Raw genomic sequence first — 7,500 nt, 5'->3', positions numbered from 1 at the left:
TTATTTCCTTGTATTCTTCCGTCACTGGGCTATTTCTCCCAATTGGAGTCCTCGGGCTTATGTCAGACTGCTCTTCAAACTAGGGTTTTAGCCTAGCTTGTAATATGTACACACACACCCACACACACATATACATATATACAGTATATATATATATATATATATAATATATATATATATATGTGTGTGTGTGTGTATATATATATATGTATATATATATTTATTTATATTAATATATATTAATATAGTTAAATTACAAATAGAGATAAATATTGGTGTATTGTGGATATTTTGTTCGATCTCTGCAGCATTACTGTGAGAATGTGGGCGTAGGTGTGTTATGGCTCGCATTAATATAGAATCTGGTTATGTGACCTTTGGTAATCAAATTCGTGTCTAATAAAAATGGAATTCCAGAATTGTATGAACTATATATATATATGTATATATATATATATATATATATATATATATATATATATATATTATATATATATATATATGTATATATACATATATATATATATATATATATATATATATATATACAGTATAAATATTTAAGCAAAGCTTGCGGGATAACCATTATCAGCTAAAACATAAACATAACACAGGTTAAGAGACACAATGTCACACATCTGTTATTTAGTAAGATTCAATTTGTGGTATATATATATATATATATATATATATGTAGATAGATAGATAGATAGATAGATAATATATGAGAATATGCATATACAGTGTATGTATGCTTGTTCAGGGATGGAGTTGAAGACATTAATTATGTGCAAGTTATATTTTTTTGTCTTGTTTATGAACAAAACAATTTTTTTTTTGTATATTTTATTATGAAGGCGAAATATCCGAATTTTCCTTACAGGATACTGTATACTATAACGAAAGACAATTTCGAAGTCATGTACTTGATTTCGTCACTGGATGAGCAAAACTAATTGCGTTATATTAATCTGCATGATATCTATGAACGCAGTGTCTGATATAATCTGAGCTTGAGTGAGGTATCTTATTCTTAGTAGTCTATAAATCTTTCGCAGAGTTCTGATCGCAACGAATGGTCGAACTATGGATGAGATATGAATTTATCCAGTGGAAAAAAGAACTGGGAGTGTAGCAACTCTTGGTGTCGGCGTTTCAAGGTGTTCCTCATGTGTTGCCGAGGTGTTTTGGGTTTGGACAACAAAGAAATGGATAAGTACACAGAGAGACTTCTCCCTGAGAAAGTAACTTAATCTGAAAGTTGTTCTTAGAGATTTGAGAAAGTCTTAAGAAAGGGAGGAGTTATGTAAGGAGAGAAAAGAAGGATAAAATATGTAAAAAGGAGAAGAATCTTACGGAGAGACTTTAGAAACAAGAGACAGAATGGAAATAAAGGATTGTCTAGGGCGAGAAAGGTGATAGTGTAAGTTTGAAGGAAAGTGATAGCGATAAAGAAATAGATATAAATAGACTATGCATAGTGATAAAAGTACGAAAAAAAAGGCAAACAGGTGGAAAAATAATAAAAAAATTTAGAAACACTGGATTTTGTGGATGTGGTGTTGGACAGCAAAACCGAGAGTGTGACGGATTCTGGAGTTCTTGGTGCTACTGAAGGTAATTTAAGTGGCACTCGAGGAATCTCTCCCTCTCGTCCTTCAAAGGGGGTCTGTATCCCCCTCGTACTTCAACGGAAGCCCCTCCCCCCCTTCGACCTCGACGAATCTTCTCGACTAAGGAGGCGGTGCCACTTGCCACTCGAGGAAGGGAGAACCCTATTGCAAAACATCATCACCTGAACCAGTCTCTCTCTCTCTCTCTCTCTCTCTCTCTCTCTCTCTCTCTCTCATTTCTATCTGTCTCTCTCCACCTTCTATCCACCCCCCTCCCTCTTCTCCCCCTCCCCCCAAGTGGTATAACCTCGGTAAGTGAACTCTTATCAGCGTCTTGGAGATGCAAACGGCTTTGACGAAGATGATTTCGTTCTAGATCTGTTTCTTGTGTCGTTCCACATTAAATTAACACACACACGTGTATATATATATATATATATATATATATATATATATATATATATATATATATATATATACTGTATATGTGTGTGTGTTTCTTTACTGGTATGTACAAAAAACATATTTATTCAAGTACTTGTACAAAAGAGTTCAATATACAGTGTTTTTGAGTTATGAAGGTTAGCATATTTGATGCCGGGCTATGCCAGCCAATATTCATGAATTATGACAGAGAGACAGACAAACTGAACTTATTTTGCAAAGCCAGTTGATATCTCGTATAAATATGTTTGTTAACCGTTCGTATCTATTTTAGAATTTGATGTAGATTTTGCACGAATTGCTAAAGGTGTCTGATATAAGCTTGGCCACTATTGTATGATATACAGTATGCATATATATATATATATATATATATATATACATATATATATATATATATATATATATATATGTATGTGTGTGTGTGTGTGTGTGTGTGTGTGTGGTATGTGTATTCTGTTCCATTCGTATCAAATTCTCCATTATTTAACCGTGCGCGTGTTTGCCGCGTCTCTCTCTCTCTCTCTCTCTCTCTCTCTCTCTCTCTCTCTCTCTCTCTCTCTCTCTCTCTCGTTATAATCATATCACTGAATATAGAGGTAATACTATGGCCAGGAATTATAATGATAATAACTGTAATATTGTTATCATACAGATTGTTATTGCTGCTACTACTACTACTACTTCTTCTTCTTCTTCTTCTTCTTCTTCTTCTTCTTCTTCTTCTTCTTCTTCAAACAATGTTATTAACTGATGATGGTGATGACAGTAATGTTGTTATAAATAAAACTTTTGCTACTGCTTTTACTCCTACTACTGTTACTAAAAACCTGACAAGCAAAGCCGGGCAGACACAGTTTCTTAGAATGTGAGAAATTGTAGAGTTTTGACGCACTGAGCAAAGTTGGCGACGGACGACTGACTATTGGAAAAAGCTGCAAATTTCTTCCAAGAGACGTTTTATGTTCTTGAGTACACACGACACGTACGAATAGGTATGTATGTGTATGTTTTATTGTATCAACGAGAGTACAGTGTATATATATATATATATATATATATATATGTATATATATATATATATATATATATATATATGTATATATATATATATACGTCTAAAGGTTTAAAGGTCGCTTATGATTGGCAGGCAAGGGAAAATGACATTGCCCTATCCAACAAGACAATGCCCTAGAGACTGACCATATATACCTACAATCAGTGCCCAAGCCCTCTCAACCCAAGCTACGACCAAGGATGGCCAGGCAATAGCTGCTGATGACTCAGCAGGTAAACCTATAGTCTCCTCCAAACCCTCTATCCCTTGCTCACAAGAATGGTGAGGTTGCAGCGACCAAAGGAATTAACGAGTTTGATTGGGACTTGAACCCCTGTTTGGCGATCACCAGTCAGAGACGTTACCATTTACAGTAGGCCACCACAAGCCTATATATATATATATATATATATATATATATATATATATATATATTTATTTATTTACTACTAGCAAATTACATAAATTCCTGAGCTTCAAAACTCACCTGCCTTATATTACATAAGTCTGATACACACAAGAATACCTTCGAGCTCTGAGAATAATACACAACTCAGAGAGTGTAATATCTAAAGGTCTCTTAAGATACATTCAAAACTAAACTGGGTGATTACTTTACTTTTAACGGGAACTATTCTAAATCCAACCTCATACTTCGGTTCTAAGTCAAGGGATACGAGCAAGTTACTGAGTTAATTAATGGGGATCGAAATAATACACACTTTACAAAAATTATAATTCAACTGTAATACCAAAAGTAAATCACTCAAAATTTAAATCTGAACTAGATCTTAGACTTACGACAAAAAGACACTTCAAGAATAACTTTGGTCTAGAACCTTCATGCAACTTCCAACCACATAGAAACCTGATGCAATCCCTAGTGTGTCATACATACCTTTTAACAAGTTTACATAAGACTTCGTTACAAAACTACATGAAATAGAAATTAAATACTTTAAATTAACTTAAATTTACATATACGGAACTGAATGAAAATACAACTAAAGGAATGACGACAGTTTTATGTAATTTACATACATTTACTTAATCCTACGGGAGTGGAACCCACTTTACGAGATGGCTATACATCTCTTAAATACATAAATGAAATACATGAATGAAATAATCTACTTTCATGTAGACCAGCTTCGTAAGATATATATATATATATATATATATATATATATATTGAAACTATTTATGAAGACCTGGAGATATCTTTAAAACATAGGACTCAATTTACATCTAATTTTGGATGATTTCAATGCTATGGTAGGTCAAAAGAAGAGAGAAGAATCAGCAGTAGGTAAATTTGAAGTAGGTACAAGGAATGACAGAGGAGACATGCTTGTAGAATTTGCTTAAAATCATGAACACTTTATATACAAAAAGAACTTAGAAAATGGACGTGGAGAAGCCCAGATTAAGAATAGCATAACGAAATAGATCTTATTTTCAGTGAAAAGGTGGATTTATTTAAATGTAACTCTGTTAAGTTAAAATCGATCGACCATAGAATGGTGAGAAGCAAAATTTTTCTAGATGTAAGGAAAGAAAGAAACTTATTTTAAGAAAAAAAATAAACACTCCTGTAATTAGGGAAAAGTCTGATGAGTTTAATTTAGCAATGCAAGATAGGCATTCCCAGCTATATGATGAAATGAATAGGAAGTTAAAATTTGTATTGGAATCAGCAAAAGAGTCAAGTGGAAGAGTTCCTAAACAAGATCAAAGAAAACTATCAGAAAAGACAAAAACCTAATAAAGAAACGATTGAAAATTAGGGTAAATCCAAGAAGGATGTAAAATAATTATTTTCAATAACTTTGATTTTTTTAAATTTTAGTGAAAATAATAATGATAATTTCAATATTTTAATAAAATAAGTTAAATAATAATTTTATTCCTTTTAATAATGAATTAAACTTTTTCATTACTTTTAATAATGATAATAATTATAATGAATAAACAAACATAAAACCCAAGATATTCGTCAATACAATGCAAAATTGAGCAAACGCTAAATAAAGGAAGAAGCGTCAAATTGATGAAAAAAAAGACTTGGAACAGATCGTCGCCAACTTTGCTCTGCGTCAAAACAATTTCTCGGAATCTAAGAAATTTGGTCGTTTTTAGTATTGGAAATAGGACCAGTTATATTTATAACAATATTGCTATTATCATCAGTTAAAACCATTGTTAGTAGTTGTATTAATAATGCATGATTGCAGTTATCATTATAATTCCTGTCGGTAGTATTATCCCTATATTCACTATTGTATTATGATACAGCAGGATTATAAAGCTAGAGAGAGAGAGAGAGGGGGGGGGGGGTTGTAAAACAGGACCTTGGTAACGAGTTGAACAGCAAAAACCGGAAATCACCTTATCTTCATTCGGATGTTCCAATGCTAAAATTATACATTTTATATACTGTATATATGTATATACATATATATATATATATGATATATATATATATATATATATATATATATATATATATATATATATATATATATATATATATATATATATATATATATATATATATATATATATACGCATATATATATATATACACAATATGGATAGCCAATTTTCCCATAAAGTTAATTTCTATGAAGTTATTTTTTTAACATGAAATTAACTTGTTAATTTGATTTAAAAGGGGCTCTTATTTTGTTTTCTTTTATTAGGAAATACAAATTTACTATTCTTACAATTTATAATATATAAACATTATAGTATATTTACATGAATATTTTTTTTGTATACAGTACATAATACTTCGATGGTACCAGGAGGTTATATGCACACATATATATATATATATATATATATATATATATATATATATATATATATATATATATATACATTTATGTATATATATACATTTATGTATATATATATATATATATATATATATATATATATATATATATATACATATACCTTTTCTGTTTCTTGCGTTTACGTTGAGTGAGGTGGCTATCATGGAATGTTACCACGAGGCTGCGAGTTACAGTAAAGTCGAAGTGTTGATTAATTCATTTTTTATTGATTTTATCCGTCTTCGAATTCCTTCCTTTCTCCAGCTTTATTTATTTAAGTTCATTTTTATTATTGTCTTCTTCGTTATCATTATTGCTGTGCAAATTTCTAAATTCTTCTCAATTCAGAATCGATATTTGAATATACATTCTGAAGGAAACTAATGAATTTTTGCCTTAATACACAAGAATTGAGAAATAAACCAGAAATGTAAAGTTTAATGGGTATTACACTTTTAACACATGAGCATTTTATGAGCATTTTGTTCCATGGAAGCTCTTCGTTGACTGAATGGATTTCAATCTATTTTCCATATGAGAGAGTAGGTGGACGTTTTGAGTGGTACTTATAACCACGTGGTCCCACGAGGACTGTTGCATTCGATGTTAGATCATAATTTTTTTTCTTTTTAATTGCGAGCATTGTTGAATATTATATGAACTCTTATAGCCAGGGAACTGATATTTAAGCCTTGCGGAAACATGCTTAGACCACTCAAGACCGGGATCTGATATGTAGTGTTTTGCAAAAAGAACAAATTGACACTTAACCACTTTTTCATGTATCTCTTTACAAGTGTTCCCATACAGTAACGACAATTGCAGTATCCTTTGGGACAGACACACTTTAGTTAGTCAGCGCTTGAAGTAAAAAAAACAGCAAAGGAAGACACCCATTGCGTGGGCCCGTGAATTCATTATAATCAGATGTATTGAGAATATTGCGATGGCGTTACGCTCGGTCGGTGGTGTTGTCATCGTGTGTGTGTGTGTGTGTGTGTCGCTATGCTCGGTCGGTGGGACCTCCAAAACTATACGTTTAGATATGTTTATGCTTCAACCAGGAACACGACGGAGACCACACCCATGTGTTGTGCTCTCTCTCTCTCTCTCTCTCTCTCTCTCTCTCTCTCTCTCTGCGGGAATGTTGCCAGATTGTGTTTACAGCCAGCTGTCAATCTGTTTGCCTGTCCGTTCAACCACACTTCTATCCTTAGCGGAAAGAGTCGAAGATAGCTTTTTTTTTTTTTTTTTTTTTTTTTTATGCAAGCGTCTATCAATAATAACCTGTGGTCCGGGAGTGTGCATTCATGTGTATGCTTATACTTGATACACACCCATATATATGTATACACAGTATATATGATGATACAAACGCGCGCGCGGCCACACAAACGCACCCATATATATATATATATATACACATATATATATATACATACATATAATATATATATATATATATATATATATATATATATTTATATATTCGACGTCTACTTCTTTTCAGTTAACGCATTAAGACACTTGTGTCTATGACAAGTGA

The 7,500-nt window shown here is 31.9% G+C and overlaps 1 protein-coding gene across 5 annotated transcripts in view; it reads left to right on the top strand.

Annotated features, from left to right (window-relative positions):
• LOC137631100 (CTD small phosphatase-like protein 2) overlaps positions 1 to 7,500 on the top strand; it is a 177,283-nt gene that overhangs the window by 89,804 nt on the left and 79,979 nt on the right. Inside the window, exon 1 of one of the 5 annotated variants that reach the window (XM_068362741.1) lies at positions 1,904 to 1,924. The exons of the other annotated variants lie outside the window; for them this stretch is intronic. The gene's annotated coding sequence lies outside the window, so the exon portion shown is untranslated. Of the gene's footprint in view, positions 1 to 1,903; positions 1,925 to 7,500 lie in introns of those variants that run through there. 5 annotated transcript variants of the gene reach the window in all.

Source organism: Palaemon carinicauda, chromosome 39, assembly GCF_036898095.1.
Source record: "Palaemon carinicauda isolate YSFRI2023 chromosome 39, ASM3689809v2, whole genome shotgun sequence".
In the NCBI taxonomy this organism is placed as follows: Eukaryota; Metazoa; Arthropoda; class Malacostraca; order Decapoda; family Palaemonidae; genus Palaemon; species Palaemon carinicauda.
This window is presented reverse-complemented; position numbering and strand designations above follow the sequence as displayed.